Genomic DNA, 23432 nt, shown 5'->3' with positions numbered 1-23432 from the left:
AACCATATGTTTGGTTTAAAGAATTTAAGTCGTGAACCCTTGACAAGTCCAAAGGAGCCCCTTAAAAGGAAGTTGTATCTCATCTCAATAGTGACAAAGATCATGACTTAAGAAAACATACGTTAACAACAACAAAACTGTCCTCCCCAAGGGGCTCTTCCAAAACAAAGAATGACTAGAAAACAAATGAAAAGGCCATCTCAAAGGGTTTGCGGTTTGATCCCAATAAGGACTCATAGGCAGACAACAAAGATAACATGTCCACTCCCCGAACAAGCACTTTCAAAATGAAAGTTTCGGCTTCCGATGGGGTGCAGAAGCGGACAAAATCTCCAAGAGTGCATCTTATTGGAGGGAGAATTTATGATTCTGAAAATGGCAAGACTTACCACAGGTATGTGGTGATCTCTCTCCATCACTATTGATATGAATTCCTCATTTTATGCTTTGACAAGGGTTTTTAATTCTGATCACGTCACTTGAGATTGTTACAGTGCAGAAAAAATAGTTTGGAACTAATGAGGTCTTGCAAGAATGTAAGAAGAGAGAAGATATAAGAAGGTGGAAGGCAGAGTAGTATATCAGAGAATCAGAAGCATTGAAGGTTTATACATGTAATCCTTTAAAAGTTATGATATTATGCTACGGCCCCGTTATTGTTTATAAACCATAATTAAGTTGCATATTGGATCTGGGCTATTGAGGATTTATAAACAGGAACCATTGCAAACGTCCTGAGCTCAGCTGCAGAATCGGTGTCTTAATACGTGGCAGTTAAATTACATGGCAGTTACATGGCACATTTTGCTTCGATTTTCTTTTCACGAATACGTGAAAATGCTAGTATACGACATTTGACTAACATATATGAATGTTTACATGATAATTGTTGATGTATAATATATATGATATTATATTCAGTACCCTTAAATGCCATGTAACTTTTTGTTTCTTTGTTCTTTCTAAATCTCTAGCAGACACATTTATTTATTTATTATAAGGGGCATTTATTGCACGTAGTGTTGTATTATGAATAGGTCAATGGAATTGTGACTGTATCAAATCTCATCATCAATGGAGTCTCACTCTTATAAATAGAAGAAGGATATGGAGGCAGAGGAATTGTTCGGATAGTCAAAAGTGGTCAGAATCCAAACAAAAAAGTTTCAAAAAATCTTGTAGTAGTCCTGTTTGAATCATGTTTTTGATGGTGGTAATGGATTCAGAACTCTCAAAAACTTATGGAGCACCCAAAATTTTGAATTTTTACCACTGTAACCTAGATTTACAAAAATCCCTGCCAGATTTTATCAAAATCTTGCTAGAATTTCCAAGATTTTCATGACAAAAAACCCGTCCCTTTAGACTACAACTTATAGATATATTAGTGTATCTTTTTCTTACATAAAATATCATCATCAATGGCGTCTCACTCTTTATAAATATATTAATGTATTTCTTTCTTACATTAAAGAAAAATGATTACTATTTTGTTAAAGCAATTATATTATAACTATTTTATATTTTAAAGTTTTTTTTTAATATATTTTTAAGTTAATTTTATTAAAGTTTAATAACTATTTATTAAAATTATAAATTTGAATTATGAAATTTAAATAATTTATATATTTTATTTTTTTTCAAAATATTAAGTTTATTTATATAATTAAAATATATATCTTAAATTTAAAAAAAATATATTTGAACAACAAAAACTTCTAAAGCCAATTAAATATTTTTACTGAATTATAACAATTCCTAAAACTCGAGCAATATTTTTTTTATTTTCACTTTCTTTTCTCTTCGTATAATAATTTGTAACGAGTTAGATTATTGTGTCGGGCGTCATATTATTTGTGGTGAGAGGCCCATTACACAACTAGTATGATGGCGATGCAGAAGTTGTCATGTCCTCAAAAAATAATAGAAATAATTTTCTCTAATGTCCACCAAAACAAAAAAATAAAAATAAATAACCATATAAATAAATAATTACACCTATGGTGTTTCTTTGTTGGGTTTGGCTAAACAAATTTAGCCAATCACAAAAGGATATTTTCGTTTGCCTCCTTCCCGTTAAAATTTCGCACGTGGCTAGCACCCTGGCACATTCGAACACACTGCCACCACCTCCTCAGGCTTCAACATTGGAGTTCTAGGACCCGTTTCAGGCATCTTCGCCTCTTGTTGATCAACAAAGGAGGGAAATGGTCAGAAAATCTAGGAGAAGTGACAAAATGCCATGAAGGCCCTCATATTGGTTGATGGTTTTGGAACTAGGTTGCCCCCTTGGAAATTGGGTGTCCTTAAGCCTCTTGTTGACTTTGTGAATAAAACAATGATTTTGCATCAAGTAAAGTTAATAAACTTGTAAAATTAGCACTAATGAAGGAGGTATTCTGTTTTTCGTATGGAAAATTAAACAATTTATTGGATTTCAATTATTGAGTGGATTGAAGCACTAAAAGCTATCATTGTTGATGAAGTTATGTTGAGATTATTGAAGGCATTTGAAATGAAATTTGGGATTAATATTACCTATTCTTTGTAAACAGAGCCCATGGGAACTTTTGGGCCTTTAGCTCTTACAAGGGACAAACTAATAGATGGATCTAGGGAGCCATGGTTGATTTCCACATAAAACATGGAGGAGAAGCATCCATCACGGTGACCAAGGTACAATTTGATGTCCTACCTCAAGCCCCTTCTCACTTGGAACCATTTTCCTAGGTCTGTTTTTGGCAAGGCATGTCTTTGCAAAAGCTAAATTGCAAGGGAATTGCTTTTCATAATTACATTATGTAAATCCTCTCTTAGTCCAATTTTTTCATTGTTTGTAAGGTAAATAATAAAGAATTAATCGATTGAACTAGGTTCATGAACCCTCAAAATATGTTTTTTATTCTTGATGAGGACACTGGAAAGGTAAAGAGTTTCGTTGAGAAGACCAATGTCTTTGTTGGTAACAAGGTCAATGCGGGAATCTACCTTTTGAACCCTAGTGTTTTGGGACGAATTTAGCTGAGACCCACATCCATTGAAAATGAATTGTTCCCAAAGATTGCACCGGAGAAACAAATCTATCCTATGGTTTCACCTGGTCGCTCGATGGATTTTGGGCAACCCAGAGACTATATTTCATGTCTAAGGCTCTACTTAAATTCTCTTAGAACAAACACCTCGGATAAATTAGAAACTGGAGTTAACATTGTTGGAAATGTGATTGTTGAAAACACTGGATGGATTTGTGAGGGTTGCTTGATTGGGCCAGACATGGCCGTTGGCCCACGTTGTGTGATTGAGGTAGCAGTGACATTATCACGGTGCACCATTATGTGTGGAGTCCACATCTAGAAACACACTTGTGTGACTTTTAGTATCATTGGTTGGCACTTTATTGTTGGTCAGTGGGCTTGCATTGAAAACATGACCATATTGGGCGAGGATGTCCATGCTTTTAATGAGGTATACAACAATGCAGGTGTGGTCCTTCCTCATAAAGATATCAAAACCAACATTCTCAAGCCAGAAATTGTCATGTGATTGGAAATATGGGGAAGGCCTGGTCGCTAATTGGTTAGTGTAATATTGATGATACTTTTTCATGTCATATATTTTGGGGGTGGGTAGAAGGGATAATGTTCTATGTTTTTTATCCGGATTTAAGTAGGAACGCAAAAAAATACAAAGATAGCCATAAACACAGAGATGCAATAGAAATAATAGTTCATTTCATTAATGTAAAATACTGAAATATGCTTACAAACAACATTGGAACTAAACGAGCTAGGGTGATGGTAGCTTATATTTGAGAAGAGATGTGGCGGCTACATGCCTCTGAACTATGTTACAATGAGGCTCGAAGGCATATTTATTTGTTGAGAAACAATGGAAAACCCTACACATCCAAAAACGTAACCCTAGAAGATGAAACACCAAACTGTGGGCCCCGTTTGGGTAAATTGGTACATCAACTTCCCGGGGTCTTAAATTTGGCATACGATCATCGTTTGACACGCACAGTATCTCGTTAGAAAGATATATTCGAGAACTACAAGTTTGGGAAGAGAAACATTTGTCCATGGACCCATGTTGCTCCCAATTTTCCCAAAACCATCGTTTAGGGCCTCAAAACGGCTCCAGAAGTTCAGGACCCAACAAACTGCTAAAAATAGTAAACTTTGCTATAATGAAGGAAACTGAAAAGCTGAAAGAAACAATGGTGGGGGTCTAAGTTGACTTGGCAGGTGGCCACCAATATCCACCTGGATAATTCTTGCCCCCTTAAGAAGCAATGGTCCCCATTGCATTGAATTCCTCCATGAGATGAGGAAACTTCTGCTGAACTTGGTCCCTGGTGAGCCACTTGCCCTCGTGAAGGAGTTGGCCTGCTTTGACAACTCGATACAATTGCATATTCTAATGGTGAGTGTGCTTGATCTGTGTGTCCATGATTCGATCAATTGCAGCTTGTTCCATGCAATCTGGATTTAAGTCTGTGGGTGTCAGCTGTTTTACAATGTCGAATGTGTCTAGTAATGGTGGAAAGTATGGCCAAAGGTGGTCCACATTGAACACTGGGTGCAGGCCAAGGAATGGGGGAATGCTAAGCTCAAATGAATTATCTCCCACAGCCTTGGTAATGGTGTAAGGACCATATCAGAGTGGTCTGAGTTTCCGATAGGCTCTGGTAAGGTGTTCTTTTTGCAAATGCAACTAGACTTTGTCGCCCAGCCGAAACTTGTGTGGCACCCGATGTTGATCGTGTCGCTGCTTGTACTTGGCATTTGATTTCTTGAGAATTTCATGGACCTACTCGAGAATATGTTGGATGTGCTCAATGAAGCTATTTTCCTTATTTGCTTCGAACTGGACATGAGCCGAATCTACGTGAGTAGCTGCAAATGGCATGGCCACATCAATGGGACATAGTGGCTGGAATCCCAAACCCACCTGAAAAGGGTTGTGGCCAGTCGAGCTGTGGAGAGCTCGGTTGTAGCTGTGCTAAACATAGTGGAGGCTCTCATCCCATGTGCATGGATGCTTTGATTTGTACATGCACAGAATGTGTACGATCATCATGTTGAAAACCTCTATCTGGCCATCAGTTTGAGGATGGAAGGCTGTGGACTTAGTGAGTTTGGTGTCGAGCATCGACCAGAGACTGGACCAAAATGTACTAAGGAACTTGCTATCCCAATCAGAGATGATAGACTGTGGGATCCCAAACTGTACCCACACTCGTTCAAAGAAGAGTTTAGCAGTGGCTTATGCTGTGATATTCTTCTTGTAGGCAACCATAATGGCCATCTTTGAGAACCTGTCGACGACCACAAGAACACAATCATTTCCATGCTTAGTGGAAGGAAGGCCTGACATGTAATCCATGGAGATGGATTCCCAAGGTCGACTAGGGGTAGGCAGCGGGGTATAGAGACCTTGCTTCTTGATGGTCGGTTTGGAAATGGCGCAGGCAGTGCATGATCTAATGTACTTCCCAACATCCTATCGAAGATTCGGCCAATAGAAATACTTCTGCAACACTGCCACTATTTTCTCGACCCTGAAATGTTCAGCAACCCAACTGTAGTGTGCTTCCTAAATCATCTTGGCACGCCCGCTTGAGGGAACAAAAAGGTGACTCAGGTGGCATAACAGGGCATCCTAGAGGTGACAATCTGGAACATGAAGATGCTCCAAGAGTGTCTGGTATGTGTGGCTAAATTCTGGGTCACTTTTGCAAAGAAGTGGCCAATCAGAAGTTTGGTTCCGACAAGAGTTGAACATAATGGTTAACGCCATGATCGGTGGTCGACTGAGGCAGTCTGCAACATTATTGGTGCTACCCTTCTTATACTTGATATTCAAATGGAACTGTTGCAGGTATGTGGACCACTTCTGATGGCGATCATTCTGTAATTTCCCTTGGGTCTGTATGAACTGTAGGGGTCGGTGGTCTGTGTGGATGATCGTTTCCTTGCCCAAAATGTAATGCTTCAATTGTCGGTAGGCTTGCACAATGGAATGCATCTCTTTGTCATAAGTGGGATACTTTGGGACTGTGTCTAAAAGTGTCTCACTATGATATGCTCCTAGATGCCCGTTGAGTAAGGACTGCCCCAATAGCATAGTCAGAGGCATCTGTCTCGACCTCAAATGATTGTTACAAGTCTAGCAATGCAAACACTGGTGCCATGAAGAGGCGATCTTTCAACTCTATGAATGCCCTCTGTTGAGATTCAGACCAAAAGAATTTTTCTTTTGCTCCTCCCTTGGTGACTTGACTTAAGGGCCAAGTGATATGAGAAAATCCCAACACAAACCTACGGTAGAAGTTGGCAAGACCTAGAAAGCTGCGGAGCTCTGTTAGAGTGGTTGGAGATGGCTAATCTCGAATGACTTGGATCTTGGATGGATCCACATGCACCCCCTATTCATCAATAATGTATCCTAGATACTCAACCTGGGTCATGCCAAAAGTGCATTTCTCCAAATTGGCACATAACTTGTGTTGCCACAGTTTTTGGAGAACTTGTTGGATGTGGTGGAGGTTCTCTTCCCAACTCTGGCTAAAGATCAGGATGTCATCCAAGTATACCACTACAAATGAGTTGGTGAATGGCCGCAAGATGTCATCCATTAGCCTCGTGAAGGTTGCAGGAGCATTTTTCAATCCAAAAGGCATAACCAACCATTCGAAAAGGCCCTCCTTAGCTTTGAAGGCAGTCTTCCACACATCGGAGGGTTCAATTGGTACCTGGTGATATCTTGACTTCAAATTGATCTTGCTGAAATATTTTACCCCCTTCAATTGATCCAAGAGATCATCAATCCGTGGGATTGGGTACCTATTACAGACAGTGATCTTGTGCAGCTCCCGATAGTCAATACAAAGTCTCCAAGTCCCATCCTTCTTCTATACCAACACGATCAGCTTCCACAGGGCGATGAACTTGGATGAATGTGACCTTTCTGCAGTAACTCTTGAATCTGCCTCTTGATTTCATCATTCTGCAGAACGGACCGCCGATAGATTGGTCCATTGGGCAGCGGTGCACCTAGGGTCAGATCGATGGAATGCTTGACCTGACAGTACAAAGGAACCGCTACGGGGGAGGTGAAGATGTCCTCATACTCCTCCACGACCTTATCCATCTATAGTTGTTGTGCGAAGGGGCCCTGTCTGAAGGTCATGACCACAGTCTTCTTCTTTCCTTGAGTGTGTATCATCAGGAAAACAAATTTCTTGTTTTTGGAAATAAGGTTACTGCATTGTTTCATAGTAATCAAAGAGATGGTGGTAGGCAGTACTACTTCCGTTATCCTGTACAAATTATTTCCCAAAGTAACAATAACAGCACGGGGACTTGATTCATACATAGCATGTTGCTTCCATAAGTATGTGTAGAGCATTGGGAAGGTATGTTTTAATAAATGATTTAGTGATGTTTTAAGCAATAGTTGTAATCTTTTCTTTATTATAAAGTAGGGGAAATGCAAAGACAACGAGTCTAAAATGATCCAATCACTAACAGTTGTCTTCTCTACGCAGGAAAAGGTAAAAGCAGGAAGGCGCAATGCGAAACGGGGATTTGACGAGAAGATAACGGCTGTCCCTCCAATTCTAAATAAGGTTCAGACCAGGTCGAGTAAATCAAGGGAGATCAGTCCGAAACGAGATGAAGGACTGCCAGTTCGGAATTACAGGCCGAGTAAAGGAAAGCGTTAACAGTTTAGCGGATCCCTCAGGATCTTCGATCCTGAGGGATCGCTACGATCAATCGTTTTGTCGACCGATGAACTCCGCCGTTAATTGTATAAAAGGAGGGTAGCATTGAAACTAGAGGATGACTTTTGTATCTTTAACTTTCTGTTCATGAATTTTATTATCAGTTGAACTCAGACTATTGAGTCTCTCTGAGACTTAGTTTTGTACTCTCATTGATGCGTTAATATAATATCTCGGTGTTAATTTCTCCGTGCGTCTGAAGTAGTTTACGGCAGTGCGCCATTGGAAGCTTTGGGCCCGGCTCCAACGGACACTGGCTGATTGTACCATTACAATTCTGCTTTGTGTGGTTTGTTTTTCATAATCTGTTATGGTTACATGTTGTTTCATATTTATTCATCTGTAGCTTCCCTGTTATAAATCTCTGTAATAAAGGATTCTTCGCATACTATTGATCTGAGTTGTTTGCACTAATTACAGAATTCATAAGTGGAATATTTCAGCTACAGGTGATTGGGGTTAATGGATTGTTGGTGACTATTGCAGATCGTGTACATATGATTGACGTTTCCTGTCTTTAATGATTTGCTGTTCCATTTGATATATATATGATTGACGTTTCCTGTCTTTGATAATTTGCTGTTCCATTTGATCAAGCTACAAACCTGTATAAATGATTGCTTTCCTTTTTGTATGCAAGTGTGTGCCAAGGATTGGAAGTGTAGACCTCGCGAGACTTAGTTTCTTTATTGCCGTTCCATTTATTGCCGTTCCATTTACTGCCGTTCCTTTTATTGCTGTTCCATTTCTGAAGTTGCTGTTTCATTCTGTTTTGTTGCTGTTCCTTTCGCTTGCGTTTATTGAAGTGGCATGAGAGGAGGTTCAAGACTGTCGTGAGATACAGCAGACGCTATAATGCTCCCAGATCATGATCCATACTCCTTCATCAGTTTCTAGGGGGATAGGTTATTAATTCCATACCCTCGACCGACGAAGTTGCTGCGTGTGTGATTTTTTTATGCAAAAGTAATTTAGCATTAGCATCCGTTTACTCTTGTATTCTTTAGATCTATACTACGAAGCATTATCCTGACAAATAGCCTCAAATTAAGATGTCCCTTACAATAACAAAACGCTCTCAGATTGACTTGTAATGTGAGATAACTAGAGGTGAAAAAGACCCTTGTTACAGCTCCACATTTTGGCGCCGTTGCCGGGGAAGGGGCATAGCCATTTGTTTTTTTAACATGGTAGTGTGTGAATCTGTTAGGGGAGAACTGGATTTTAAAAATGGAAGGTAAGAACCTGCGTGCGGAGCATGTAAAAGCCCTGCTCCACTGTCCGCTTTCCTAGCAGAATTGATTTAGTAATTTAATTGGAGTGCACGACTAAGCAGAAAAAGCCAGAAAAGAATCAAAAGCCTCCATCCAAAATCGAAAAAGCTAAGGGGTCGGCGACCCTTGGACGAAAGACCTTTATAGACGAAATTTACAAGAAAGCCGGATCTCCGCCATCAGTAGGTTATAAGAAAGTAAACTCTAAACAACCTGCTAGTTCCCTTCAGGCCTCAGAATTACCATCTGAAGCCTTTGCGGAGGTGCACAGTCAGACAGAGGAGCAGGACTTTCAAGAATTTGACAATTCGACTCCTGGACCAGTGCACGAAGGAAATTTTAGTAACCTTTGCGAAGGAGAAGGAGAAACAGGGGAAATCGAGGAACCTAGATCTCCTATTGAACTAAACCAGCCTTTAAATAGTCCGGATAAAGGAAGCGCTGCAAAAATCCTTGGTGAGGGAATTCATTCACCTCAGACCGTAGGGGCCATCATTATCCCTGATAAAGGGAGTGCTGTAAAAACAGTTCCTGCTAAGATTACCCCTCCTCAACCAAGGAATACTCTATTGGAAATTCCTGAAGATTACTGGCATATATTTGATTCCATGGCGCAGAATCAGCCAAATACCCAAACCTCTACTTTGCAATATCCCATAGTAGATTCTGCTGCGAATGCACCAATGAAGGCAATTCCGCTTCAACATATTCCGACGTTTCATGGACTCACATCAGAAGACCCTGATGCGTTTCTATTTGAATTTGATGTGTTATGCAGGGGATACGATTACACCACTGATCCCCAGAAGCTAAAACTGTTTCCCTCTACCTTGAAGGGAGCAGCTCTGAGATGGTTCATGGGTCTAGTTGGTGGAGTCATAAACAATTGGGACGAAATGAAAGCGGCCTTCTTAAAAAAATATCAGGATTATTGTAGATCAAGAGAACTAAAGGATGAAATATTTCAAATGTCTGCCAGACCAAATGAAACTTTAGAAGAATATGTAGAACGTTTCCAATATAACTTGCAGAGATCTCCATATGCATCGTTACCTCTACCCGATAACGTGTTGAAAACTGCATTAATTAGAGGTATGAAGGAGCAATGGATTGAAACATTGAATATTATGGGAAAAGGAGACATTTATCAGGAAAATTTTGCTGACATCATTGATCTGTGTATCAGGAGCTCAAGAGGCAGCACACGGATAAAACCAGCAGAATATGATCGCTTCACTAGAGACAATCGAACATCAACAGAAGGAGTATCACGAGTGGAACTTGGAAATCTGTTAGAGAATTTTAAAACTGATATCATGGGGACATTAACAACACAGCTTGATATTGTGCAGGCTAAACAGAAGCAAGCAGAAGCGGAACAGAATCTGGCAATTTTCTGCCCACGATGCAGGAAGAAACATAGCCAGAAAGAATGCCCGCTCGATACAGTTCAAATATGTGCTATTTGTACCAAGGACCATCCGACTGAAAGCTGTCCCTCGCTCCCTGGTTTAAAGGCGGTGTACAAAGAAGCAGAAGAGGAACCAGAATCAGCATACTTTATCAACCAGCGTCGTCAATGGCAACCTAGGCAACCTGGTATGTTTCAAGATCCCTCCTCTTCTTTTCAATCTCCGCAATTTAATGCTCAGCAACAGAATATGTGGCAAAATCAGTCTCAGCACCCGTTTTCAAATTGGCCGCCTCAAATGTTTCCTACTCCGAACCCTTGGATGAACCAAGCTGGTTGGCCAAACTTTCCTTATCCTCCGCCATATTGGCCAAATAGTTCATATCCTCCGCAGTGGACCCCTTCCACTTCGCAAAGTTCACCCTGGCAGAGCAACTGGCCAAGATCGACATATCAAACGCCAGGATCAATTCCGCTCCCTCAACCAACTCTGCCAGCCTTGCAACAAAATCCCCAGCCCAACCTAAGACCGCAGCTCCCAGCCCAACCCAACCCGAACCCAAATAATCGGCCAGTTCAATCTCTTCAAATTATAGAATCTTCCGAGATTGAATCTGCTCTACAGGAGTGCAATGATCTTCAGTTGAGATCTGGGCGAATAATAGAAACTGAGGGACATAGAACCGCTCATATTGAAAACCAGTTACCGATAGAACAGCTGTCACAACAAGAAGAAGTAAGTAAAGACCAAGTTCATCAGCAAGTACTTACATCTTCTCCACCTTTCCCAGAACGACTGGCCATTCCAAGACAAATGCAATATCCGGATTTTGATATTCTGGGAGAACTCCAAAACTTGTATATAAGAATTCCATTCCTTCAGGCTATACAGGACATCCCCATATATGCAAAAACCATAAAAGACCTGTGTAGCAGAAAAACAAAAAGAAATATAACCCCTAACCCTAGAGTCCAGGTAGTCGGCACCTTATCCGACCTCTTATCAGGGAAAGAAACACCAATTAAATATGAGGATCCTGGAAACCCAATTATCACTGTTCAAGTCTGTGGGCAGACCCTGACCAACGTTTTAGTAGATCTAGGGGCTGCGATTAACATCCTGACAACATCAACCTGCCAGAAGCTTGGAATCACATCGGTAGAGCCTACTTCCACTTTACTAGAACTAGCTGACCGATCAGTAATAAGACCAGAAGGCACCTTGTATGATGTCATGGTTTCAGTGGACTCTTGGGAATACCCCACCGATTTTCTGGTGATTAATCCCAAAACCCGACTAGATGGACATCCGCTAATTCTAGGTAGACCATGGCTCGCTACTGCTGACGCCTACATTGGATGCCGGCAGGGAAACATGACCATAACCAGAGGACCGGATATCAAAAATTTAATCTTGTACCCGCCAGCCCAGCCAAGCATCACACCTCATATATCGATGACCAATCTGCGCCCTGCCTCATATATTACTGATAATATTAGACCACCATTAACAGTTCAGGAAGCGCTAGATTTTAAAGATCAAACGGAAGATGATGCCATCAATAAATTCATTAATCAAACAGAGTCCACATCGTATACACAATGCTTTATGATAAAAGCGGCATTTGATAACGAATTAGAGGAAGATCCTCTAAAAGATGACAATGACCCAAATATAACTGTAACCTCTGTTGCTAACAGCAAAGTAATACAAATTGAACCGGGCAAAACTTTAAACATTAACGCTAATCTGACACCTGAACAAGAGACCAAACTCATCCAGCTCCTACGAAAGTATCAGGAGGCATTTGCTTGGGACTATCCCGATATGAAGGGGATTGATCCCCAGCTATGTACACATCGTATCTATATCGAGAAAGATGCAAGACCAGTTCGCCAACCACAGAGAAGACTCAATCCCCATTTAAAAGATGTTGTAAAAGATGAGCTGCAGAAATTATTAGACGTTAATTTTATTTATCCTATTTCTGACAGCAAATGGGTCTCCCCACTTGTGGTAGTACCTAAAAAGAACGGGAAATGGAGGATCCGCGTTGATTACAGAGAATTAAACAAAGCTACACAAAAAGATCACTTCCCTCTCCCTTTCATAGACCAGGTATTGGACACCTTAGCAGGCAAGAAATTTTTTTCTTTCTTGGATGGCTTCAGCGGATATAACCAGATTCAGATCACCCCTGAAGACCAGGACAAGACTACCTTTACTTGCCCCTGGGGAACGTTCGCATACCGAGTCTTACCCTTTGGATTATGTAATGCTCCGGCCACATTCCAACGGGCTGTTCTTAGCATCTTCGCAGATTTAATTAATGATGGATTGGAAGTCTATATGGATGATTTCACACCATATGGAGATGACTTTGATCCAGCCCTGGACACTCTCGAAAAAGTTCTAGAGCGTTGCATTGCTACCAGGCTTTGCTTGAGTCACGAAAAATGTTACATGATGATGACAGAAGCACTCATTCTGGGACATCACATCTCAGCAGCTGGCATTCAGGTAGACCCGGCTAAAATTCAAATACTCATGCTTATCCCAACCCCCACTAATCAAACAGAGGTACGCAGTTTTCTTGGTTTTTCTGGGTATTATAGACGATTTATACAACATTACTCACGTATTGCCGCACCTCTACATGCATTAACTGGAAATGTTGATTTTTTGTGGACAGAAAAATGTGATCGAGCCTTCACAGAGTTAAAAAAGTTGCTATCTACAGCTCCAGTTCTCAGAGGACCTAATTGGAACTTACCATTCCAAATTTCAACCGACGCCTCAGACACAGCAATCGGTGCAGTGTTGGGCCAAGAAGAAGAGAAAAGACCATACGCTATCTATTACATCAGCAAAAATTTGGCTCCGGCTGAATTAAATTACACTGTCACCGAAAAAGAATTTTTAGCTGTGATACATGCTATTAATAAATTTAGACACTATATTACAGGCTATCCCGTTATTTTGTTTACAGACCATTCTGCTATTAGGTATTTAGCAAATAAGCCTGTTACAAATGGAAGAATAACCAGGTGGTTGATCTTGTTGCAGGAATTCGACATTACAATCAGGGACCGACCAGGGAAGGAGAACCCTGTAGCTGATTTTCTTTCACGAATACCAAAAGCAGTTGAAACAGTAGCAGTTGAGGACCAATTCCCAGATGAACACTTATTTGCAGTCGCTGTTCAGACTCCCTGGTATGCTGATGTGGCTAATTATCTTGCAGTGGGTAAGCTTCCAAAACATTTAACTCCCAACGAACGGAAACAGATCGTTGCGAAAAGCAATCGATTTTCATGGGTTGGGGGCTATCTATTTCACACAGGCGCAGATATGGAAATCAGAAGATGTATTCAAGAAGACGAAATCTTCGATATCTTGAAAGCCTGCCATGACAGGCCATGTGGAGGACATTTCGCTGAACGAAGGACAGCACACAAAGTATTACAAACAGGATATTACTGGCCTACAATCTTCAAAGATGCCAAAAAATTTGTCCAGGCCTGTGATAGTTGTCAGCGTGTAGGACGACCTGGCCCAGCAGACGAAATGCCTTTGCGGCCTCAATTGGTGATCGAACCTTTCGAACGCTGGGCTCTGGACTTTGTCGGACCCATCAACCCCCCATCAAACCAAAAAACTTACATTTTGGTGGCAACTGAATATGTTACCAAATGGGTTGAGGCGGAGGCATTACCCAGAGCTACAGAGGAGTCGGTAATTCAGTTCTTGTTCCATTTGTTTGTACGTTATGGTCTCCCAAGGGAAGTGGTTACAGATGGAGGACCACAATTTGTGGGACATAAATTAGCTGCAACACTCAATAACCATCACATACATCACAAAATTACTACCCCATACCATCCGCAGGCAAATGGGCAAGTCGAGAACAGTAATAAGATAATAGAGTCCATCTTGACAAAAACTGTTGCCTCACACCGCCGCGATTGGGCCGCCCGACTACCGGAGGCACTGTGGGCTTATCGAACCACATGGAGAAGTACCACTGGCTATTCACCATATCACTTAGTGTTTGGAAAGCAACCCATTTTTCCTATAGAATTTGAGATCCAAACCCTGCGAACTGCCCAAGAAGTCGGATTAGATTTAAGTGAAGCACAGAAAAATCGATTACAGCAAATTAATGAGTTGGACGAAACAAGGCTCGCTGCATTACAGAATACAGCACTCACCCAGCAGCAGCGAGCCAAATGGCATGATGCGCTCATCAAAAATAAGATATTTCACGAAGGAGACTGGGCTCTGTTATATGATTCTAGATTTCAGGATTTCCCGGGGAAGCTTCAGACTCGATGGTTGGGACCATACGAGATTCGAAAAGTCCATGACAATGGGACCCTTACTTTGATTACAATCGATGGATCTGGATATACATTTAAGGTAAACGGCCACCGAGTTCGTCTGTATCGCAAACCGCTCACTCGGGAATCATTTTGCCAGCAGTTACGCCAAGATACTAACATCAAGATTATGGGAGAGGAAGCAAAAACTTCCTCCCCTATAGATTCGTAAGAATTTCATTCTTTATTACCACATTTTGTATATAAGATTGTAAATTTTGTATATATGTTTCAACTGTGTGTTTTGCTGTTCCTTTTCAAAAGGTACAACACTTGTGTGTTTTGCTGTTCCTTTTCAAAAGGAACAGCACTGGTGTGTTTTGCTGTTCCTTTTCAAAAGGAACAGCACTGGTGTGTTTTGCTGTTCCTTTTCAAAAGGAACAACACTTGTGTGTCTTGCTGTTCCTTTTCAAAAGGAACAACACTTGCGTGTTTTTGCTGTTCCTTTTCAAAAGGAACAGCACTTGCGTGTTTTGCTGTTCCTTTTCAAGGAACAGCACTTGTGTGTTTTGCTGTTCCTTTTCAAAAGGAACAACACTTGCGTGTTTTGCTGTTCCTTTTCAAAAGGAACAGCACTTGCGTGTTTTGCTGTTCCTTTTCAAAAGGAACAGCACTTGTGTGTTTTGCTGTTCCTTTTCAAAAGGAACGGCACCCTTGAGTTTTGCTGTTCCTTTCCAAAAGGAACAACACTTTTTGAATTTTTACTGTTCCTTTCCAAAAGGAACAGCACTTTTGAATTTTTGCTGTTCCTTTTCAAAAGGAACAGCACTTTTGAATTTTCTTATTCCGTTTAAGGAGCAACATTTGTGTGTTTTTTTTTTTTCAATCTTTTTTTTTTAGTAAGCAGCATTTGAGTGCTTTTGTTATCTTAGGACATTGCATCAAAAAGAACCCTCCCACCCTCCCTTGTAAGAAAGAAATAGTATGCCCTCGTCCTTTCTATAAGAAGAAAACATTGTCCCGAGGCCATAAGTAGTAGCTATATATTTATGCAACAAATATAAAAGGCATGATATATCAAGATCAGCACATCATAAATCGCTCTCTATAACAGCCCTAGTATTGATGCAACAAAGGAGGAAACCATACACTCATCATTCTTTCAGCCATAAGTCTCACTTCCTCTGCCCTGTTGGAAAACTTTATCATGTTACGTTCCTACAATTTTCTTTATTATTACTTGGAAATAAGAATAGAAAATTTATATCTTCCTATTGGGATAACAAGACTTCTTCTGCCATTCCCACTCTTAAGGAGGGCTGAACCACCCTTATGTGTAACTATACAAGAGCAAAAGTCTATCTCAAAAGAAAAAACAGCAGAACCAAAAGAAATTATTTGTCAAATGCAGGATAGGGGGTTTCATTAAGAACCAGCCTACTATGATCATAAGATTGGAAGCGAAGTGGCATTCCCATTATGGCCACCACAACAGGGATATGGTCCAACAGGTTCATTATATAAACAAACCTTGGAACAGGGGGTCTCATCACGAGCCAGCCTGCCCACGTTTCGCGCCTCTCTGGTGAATGGCGTCATGGTTATCTGGTTACCAAGCCAGCATGATGGCCTGCATGTTGACAAGAATTGCTCTTCAAAACTACACAAAGGACTATGGTTCCGGGGTGAAATAAACAACTCTGCCACGGTTATAAACACCGGTCGGCAGCAGAGCTCTGTTAATGGTATCGGAGTCAAAACATATACACCAATTTGGATCTTATTAAATCTTTCTTTCTATCCTTGTAATAATTATATCTTACACCTTAATGGATACGTCACATGACCATTTATCATTACCAATTATGGCAAAGGAATTGACTATGACAATCTCACACTTTCCATGAGTGCTAGACGTCCTATCCTTATGTTCTGCATCACATCACGAAGGCTTATGTTAAACGCGATCTATCTGTCACATCGATCTCGGTATTTCTTTGTCTAATCTGAAACATGGCAAAATTTTAAAAGCTGCTCTATTATGACTCGGTGATGGAATGACCGCCTTCTTCTATTTGACGGCTGGGGCAGCCTATCATTTCGCGCGGGGGGGAGGTGACTTCATTACTCCGCCGGCCACGTGTTAACACATCATTCGGAAATGATATGATATGGAGGTACGATATGCGTTAACGGCATGACAATGCTATTTTTTGAAAAAGTTGTTATTTATGATCAATTATTCATGCATGCTCTGTATCTTTTCTTTTTGCCGCAATTACGTTCTTTGCATTGCTGTTCCATCTAGACCCTGAAACAGAACCATGGGGGGAAAGTCTATCAGAAGCGAGCCGAGCGAGCTCATAGTTTCCGAAGCCGCTCAGAAGATCTTAGAGAAAGCAGGGTGGTTAACTTATTTTGGCCGCCTGCGCAAATCAAACGAAAAAGTGGCCATGGAATTCCTGCAGAATTTGCAGGAAGAACACTCAGTGGTAGGTGGGAAGCAGATAGCAGTCACGAAGGAAATAATCGCGGAAGTAACCGGATTACCAGACTTAGGTCCAATATGGACAACAAAGAAAGAAAGACTGCAAAAGATCGTAGAACTCTTCCAAGATGAAGGGCAGGAGCTGACAGTGAAGGGAAAAGGAGTGCTGCCGGCAACACTAGGAGAACCTTGGAGTGAACTGGCAAAGGTAGTACAGAGCTACATCACCTGCGAAGGACGAAAAGATGTGGTAAGGCTGCGTCACCTTAAGCTCTTAGCTGTGTTAAAAGGAAAATGTGCTGTGAATCTCCCTGCATTGTTAAATTCATTGTTGCATGATACCTCTCGGAGCCTGAAAAAGGCACACCATGAAGACGCAGTGGTTAGCCACCACGGGCTGATCCGCCTGATAGTGACATACAGTCTCGCTCAGCAGCAGACCAGCTGGCGGGAACTTCTTACAGCAATTGAAGGGGGAGTAGAATCACCATCCCCAAAGACGAAGCACCCCGCTAGCACCGCCGAAACACCTAAAAAACCCAGAGAAACGCCAAAACCTAAGCAACCCTCGGGCACAACCGAGCAAGCGAAGAAACACATAAAGCTAGGGAAACAAAAATGCACCCCTGAAGCAACTAGACATGCAGAAAAACATAAGGAATTGGCCGCAGAAAGACCTGCTACCTTAAAGCAAAGGCATTCCTCTGGCACAGAAGAACAGGTTGAAAAACGCAGAAAGGTGGAGGCGGAGGAACAGATGGTCAGCACACCCGAACAGCCCGGGAGGCCTAGAAAGTCAGTTCGGTTGGTAAAGATAAGAGGTAGGCTGGAAAAAATCCAGCCAAACATAGGCCAGCCGATTGAAATAATAGAGGACCCTCCAGCGCCAGAACAAATACCTGGGGAAAACCTGGAACAAACAGAGAATGAAGTAGGAGCTGAAGAAGGAGATAGGGATGACGACTCTGCGGCCGAGACCAGCTATCCAGAGGGAGCTGCTGAGCAGCCAATTCGGGAGAAGGAGATGGAACAATTGGGGGGTAGCCATCCACAAAACCCTGTGGAGGAAGAAGAGATGGCCACCATCTTGGCCAGCCTTAGAGGTTATCCTTCACCCTCCAGTCCGGCAGAGCCTCCCGAAGGACCATTTGAGGAAGATACGCGTGACGAATGGCAGGGGAAGAAAACCCCCCTATCATCGACAAAGAAAATGTGAATACCAATTAGGAACAAGCCGTTCCTAAAACACCAGAAGGAAATCCATCCGATGATGGCGGGGTGGATAAAAATGTTTGTCGGGAACAGGACGTTCCCCGAATGATGGAAGAAACCCTCGATGAAAGAGTAGCAGAACTGAGGGCCGCCCATGTGCCCACAGCCGAGGCAAAAGAAATTAAGAAGTTGAGAAGAAAACAACAGAAATTGCTGACCATTATAGCCCAGCTTCGGCGGAAAATTCGAAGTCTGAAAGCCAGTTTGAGAATAAAGAGGACTGTGAGAAGAAAAAGAAGGGCAAATACAGCTGGGTCCTCTCAGAGAGGAAGACAGAGCACCTATAGGCATCTAGTAGGTCGATACTCTGCTAGCAAGCCTGCAGCTGTTCCAATTAATACTGAGGAACGAAATGCTGTTCCATCTGGAACAGAGCACCAGAATGCCGTTCCTATTGACATAGAGGAGCAGGCTGATATTCCAAACAGCCCATTAGAACCAACTGCCGTTCCAATTAAAGTTGAGCCACAAGACGACATCCCAGTTACAGAAGGACCACCGCACCCCTTTGTACATGTCAAGAAGGAAGGGGAAAATAGAGCAGTTCACACTGAGACACCACCTTCAAGGAGAATTAAGCGACGAAATGTAAAGGTCCAGGCGAAACTTCCGGCATCCAGGGAATTATGGGAAAGGGATCCAAAAACCAAGGCCTTGCGCCGCGAGATAAGTCAGGCCCAACAAGAGGCTGAACAGCTACGGGAACAAATGATCCCTCGAGAGAAATATGAGGAGCTGCAACAGGAGGTTGAGCAGAGGATTCCTCGAGAAAAATATGAAGAGCTGCAGCAGGAAGTTGAGCAGAGGATTCCTCGAGAAAAATACGAAGAATTGCAGCAGAGGGCTGAGCAGTTAGAGCAACAAAGGATCCCTCTGGAAAAACATGAAGAACTGCAACAGCAGCTGAGAAACATGAGTGAATCGGAGAGTCGGGCTTTTGAAGGATGGCAGAAGGAGCAGGAAAAGGTTGCCAAGGTAACACGTCGACTAGATGCTGTTATTAAACAATTGGACACTGTATGTTCGTTGTATGATGATGTTTTGACTTGCAGGGCCCCCGCGAAGAATTATGCTTTATTCCTCCTTGAAAGATACTTAAGATTGAAAATAAAAGCTGTCAGGGCAGGTGCCCCCATTCAGATTAACACTGTTAATGATTTTATTGATTGTTGCAAACATTATGGGGTTAAGGTCCAACGATTATTATGCGAATTTTATTTGCACAATATGGTGCTTGAGCAGGAAACTAATCTAAACCCTGGCCCCTTTGTGGGGGATATACAGCTGCAAGCCTTTGTTTCATTTGGGGTCAACCAGTTAAAATGGCTTAGGGCTTACAATGCCTTTCAGAGGCAGGAGCACAGCCTGGATCTATGGGTCAGGGCTGAGCATCGAGATCCAGTTCGCCTATGGCAATCACATAAAAGCCTTATGAGAAACCCTGGCGTTATGAAACTACTAGGACCCATGCATGAGGAGTTGATCCAAAATAGCTTAGAATACTTCCTGGTTATTAAAGATTCCGCCTTGGAGGCTGCCAAATTCCGTTATCGGATTTCCACCCCAAGCATCCAGCTCAGGGAGCCCTTCAGATATGAGAACTTTGAGCTGGCTGCTGAACGACTGCCTTTTTATGGCCAGTGCATTCTGCAAGCTGGACCATCATGGTTAGGATATCGGTTCCGTAGCCCAATTATCTGGCACCCTGCACCAGGGTACCAGGCCTCGTATGATATGCCTGCAGATCAGTTGCATTATTTCTTTGATAATCTGGTTGCCTATCATGGTTGCAGACCCCCTCATGAAGTACCCTCTCCAGCCTATTCTCTTACTGCTCTCCATGTTAATTATAACGGTTTCAGGAGGCCATGAAACAGAGTAAGTCGGGGGGTGTGTAGAGCATTGGGAAGGTATGTTTTAATAAATGATTTAGTGATGTTTTAAGCAATAGTTGTAATCTTTTCTTTATTATAAAGTAGGGGAAATGCAAAGACAACGAGTCTAAAATGATCCAATCACTAACAGTTGTCTTCTCTACGCAGGAAAAGGTAAAAGCAGGAAGGCGCAATGCGAAACGGGGATTTGACGAGAAGATAACGGCTGTCCCTCCAATTCTAAATAAGGTTCAGACCAAGTCGAGTAAATCAAGGGAGATCAGTCCGAAACGAGATGAAGGACTGCCAGTTCGGAATTACAGGCCGAGTAAAGGAAAGCGTTAACAGTTTAGCGGATCCCTCAGGATCTTCGATCCTGAGGGATCGCTACGATCAATCGTTTTGTCGACCGATGAACTCCGCCGTTAATTGTATAAAAGGAGGGTAGCATTGAAACTAGAGGATGACTTTTGTATCTTTAACTTTCTGTTCATGAATTTTATTATCAGTTGAACTCAGACTATTGAGTCTCTCTGAGACTTAGTTTTGTTCTCTCATTGATGTGTTAATATAATATCTCGGTGTTAATTTCTCCGTGCGTCTGAAGTAGTTTATGGCAGTGCGCCATTGGAAGCTTTGGGCCCAGCTCCAACGGACACTGGCTGATTGTACCATTACAATTCTGCTTTGTGTGGTTTGTTTTTCATAATCTGTTATGGTTACATGTTGTTTCATATTTATTCATCTGTAGCTTCCCTGTTATAAATCTCTGTAATAAAGGATTCTTCGCATACTGTTGATTTGAGTTGTTTGCACTAATTACAGAATTCATAAGTGGAATATTTTAGCTACAGGTGATTGGGGTTAATGGATTGTTGGTGACTATTGCAGATCGTGTACATATGATTGACGTTTCCTGTCTTTAATGATTTGCTGTTCCATTTGATATATATATGATTGACGTTTCCTGTCTTTGATAATTTGCTGTTCCATTTGATCAAGCTACAAACCTGTACAAATGATTGCTTTGCTTTTTGTATGCAAGTGTGTGCCAAGGATTAGAAGTGTAGACCTCGCGAGACTTAGTTTCTTTATTGCCGTTCCATTTATTGCCGTTCCATTTACTGCCGTTCCTTTTATTGCTGTTCCATTTCTGAAGTTGCTGTTTCATTCTGTTTTCTTGCTGTTCCTTTCGCTTGCGTTTATTGAAGTGGCATGAGAGGAGGTTCAAGACTGTCGTGAGATACAGCAGACGCTATAATGCTCCCAGATCATGATCCATACTCCTTCATCAGTTTCTAGGGGGATAGGTTATTAATTCCATACCCTCGACCGACGAAGTTGCTGCGTGTGTGATTTCTTTATGCAAAAGTAATTTAGCATTAGCATCCGTTTACTCTTGTATTCTTTAGATCTATACTACGAAGCATTATCCTGACAAATAGCCTCAAATTAATATGTCCCTTACAATAACAAAACGCTCCCGGATTGACTTGTAATGTGAGATAACTAGAGGTGAAAAAGACCCTTGTTACAGCTCCACAGTATGGTTGTCCTAATAATACATCACAAACTTCAAGGGGAGCAATGTCACACAATACCTAATCCATGAAGGGCTTGATGTTGTATGGAAGGTGACACTGCTGGCTCACACGAAGATCTCGTCCTTGGTGAAGCCACCCGATGGTGTATGGTTGTGGATGTGTTGTAGTTGGTAAGGCTAGTTGCTTCAAGACCTCTGCCGAAATGAGGTTCTTTTGGCTCCCGCTGTCAACAATGAACTATAGCGGGGAGCCCTTTACCTACATCTGGGAGTGGAAGAGACGCTCCTCCTCCTCTGGATATTTGGGTTCCTCCTTATAGATCTTTGTGGTGGCAACAGTGCCATTGTGCTTCGCATAGATAATCTGCTTCCCTTTGTCATTCCTCTTGTTGGGTTTTGACTCAAAGTCAGAACATGCATCTGATTCTAAAACCTTTAGCTCGGCCACCAGTGACTGCTTGGCCCGACACTCACTTGTGTTGTGAGTGGAGCTCTTATGGAACTCACACCACTTTCTTGCATCCTTTTTCAGCTTCACGATGCTATTCTTTGCTTGCAGCTTTGGTGGGTTGTCTTGGGTCGCCCCGCCTTGGCTTTGTCATTTGTTCTGCGGTTTGGGAGCACCTTTCCCTTGCTTCGGATTCACAAATCCAAAGTTTCACTTCTTCTATTTAAACTTTTTCTCGACCTTGACGACATATCTGTATGTCGTTTCGAGCGAGGGGATGTTTAGGAATTCTATTTCTTCCTGGATGTACTTGTGCAGGCAGCCACGGTATTTGAGTACCAAATGCTGCTTCGAATCTTTGATACCCAACTTTGTCCGAAGGGTATGGAAAATATTGGTAAACTCCGGCATGTCTTGGTCCCTTCCCTGCTACAGCATGGTCCACTTTATGTATTGATCCGCATAGCTTCCGACAGGGTAGTACTGCTCCTTGATGGCATCCGAGAATGAATCCCAAGTGGGTGCGGCTGAAAATAGCGAGCCTGTACTTTCATCCTTCTGCTCGTAGTAGGTTTCCCACCAGTCCTTGACGTGGGGGGGTGGTTTGAGAAGAGTGAAAATAATCTTTTCCCAACTGGAAAAATCATGAAAAGAAAAATAACCCTCTAGCAGATTTAACCATTTATCAACGACATCTGTGTCTATCTGACCCTCGAATATCTGGATTTCAAAATTAACTTGAACCTTAAATGGTGTAGCATTTCCAGAGTAGCTGTTGGAAGCCGATGCGTCGCCCATGGGTAGCCGCTAAAGGATTTGGGCAAAGCTATCCATCATTGCGTTCCTTTGTCGCTCGAGGGCTTCTTTGAGCAATATTTTGATAGGATCTCCTTTCCCCTCGTCTTTCTTTTCATCTGCCATGGGAGGCCGCCGGGATTTGTGAGGCTGGTCTTGCAAAGGTTTGACTAGTTCAAGCCCTAACTCTTTATATCCCAACCTCGTTGGGGACATGC

The 23432-nt window shown here is 42.0% G+C and overlaps 1 pseudogene; it reads left to right on the top strand.

The window, feature by feature from the left end:
* Positions 1-2242: 2242 nt before the first annotated feature.
* Positions 2243-3543, top strand: LOC149158359 (mannose-1-phosphate guanylyltransferase 1-like; annotated as a pseudogene).
* Positions 3544-23432: the final 19889 nt, after the last annotated feature.

The sequence above is a fragment of the Pinus tabuliformis genome, chromosome 5_2 (assembly GCF_031772625.1).
Source record: "Pinus tabuliformis cultivar Carrire ecotype Pingquan chromosome 5_2, CPIR1, whole genome shotgun sequence".
NCBI lineage: Eukaryota > Viridiplantae > Streptophyta > Pinopsida > Pinales > Pinaceae > Pinus > Pinus tabuliformis.
Note: the sequence above shows the minus strand (reverse complement) of the source record. Positions and strands in the feature narration are given on the sequence as shown.